Source organism: Sceloporus undulatus, chromosome 9, assembly GCF_019175285.1.
Source record: "Sceloporus undulatus isolate JIND9_A2432 ecotype Alabama chromosome 9, SceUnd_v1.1, whole genome shotgun sequence".
In the NCBI taxonomy this organism is placed as follows: domain Eukaryota; kingdom Metazoa; phylum Chordata; class Lepidosauria; order Squamata; family Phrynosomatidae; genus Sceloporus; species Sceloporus undulatus.
The window spans coordinates 8,590,096-8,591,473 of record NC_056530.1 but is presented as its reverse complement, the minus strand read 5'-3'; positions in this window follow the sequence as shown (position 1 = coordinate 8,591,473).

Here is a 1,378-nt window from a genome sequence, read left to right as displayed (position 1 = left end):
ATTTTCAAGCAGCTTCATTCAAAGAGTTTAACAACCAAAACAAATTTGATTTAGAGGATTCTTACCTCGGAAGATGCAACCACACATTTCAATTCATTTATTTCGGCAAAACTCCATAAGAAGGACAGCAAGAAGATGATTCATAAACAAGGGTCTGGTGGAGAAATGAGAAATTACTTTGAATATGAATTCATCACTGGAAGAGACAAGCAGACACAGAAGGCAGTTCAAAGGCAACAGGAAAACATGATTGCTTACCACATGAACAAGCGTAGACTGCTACAGTCCCTTGTCCTTCCCCCTCGCTTTATCTACTTCTGCTTTTAAAGAATGTATAATTCCCTACTACATAAGAAATAGGGAACAGTCATTTATTGAAATCTTTATGACATCTTTCAAAGCTAAGATCCATAGTGTTCGACCGTGGAACAAACTCCCCCGGAATGTAGTGGGTATCCTTCCTTAGAGGCCTTTAAGCAGAGGCTGATGGCCATCTGTTGGGGATGCTTTGATTGGATTTCCTGCATGGTAGAATGGGCTTGTAGGATGGCCCCAGTGGTTCTTCCAATCTACGATTCTATGATTCGTGAACACTGGCACATCCACCTTAACATTGCATTGTGCTAACTATCAGTGGCCTCACAGTTTCAGACAGGAGCCTTTTCCAGCTCTGACACGCTAGTCTTCTTTTTGGTTATGCCTTTTCTCTTTTAAAACTGTTTTTCTTTCCACAAGTCCTTGTTCCCCGTGCCTTCGCCCCATGTACCTGTCCTGCTCAGAAATGAGTCACCTAAATTATGGTGCTTTTGGCCGTAAGTAGGTTATACATAAATGGGGGAGAGGTGGAGTGATTTTACAATAAAGCCACCCAAGCGTTTAAAAAACAGACAAAAGCCATTGGACATGTCAGTTGCATAATCTGATACTTTGCAAATTTAAAGCATTTTTGTTATTCAGTAATTACTTGACCAAAATTATTTGTTCTTATTTGAAATGTCATGTCATTTTACCCTTGCTCATATATTAAAGAGGCAAAAATCTACCAGGATGGAGTTGCCTCCCCAAAATTCAAGGTAAACCTTTCATAGAATCATAGAATCGTAGAGTTTGCTGACTGATGTGATGGACAAGGTGGTGGCCCCTCCAGTCCAATGTATAGAAACTAACTGGACTGGCCAGTTCATGGCCTTTAACAATGACCATGGGCAGCTGTCCTTTGTAGTTTCTCAGGCAGCAGACTAACGGAGGAGCTGAACAGGCTGCATGGAACAACAACATTGTCCTCCCAGTTGCGGGAGGGAGAGTGACAGGAATGCCTGAAGACTTGGATGAAATAGCTGGACGCAGTTGCCCCAGAACTATCCTTCTGCTTTGGCTA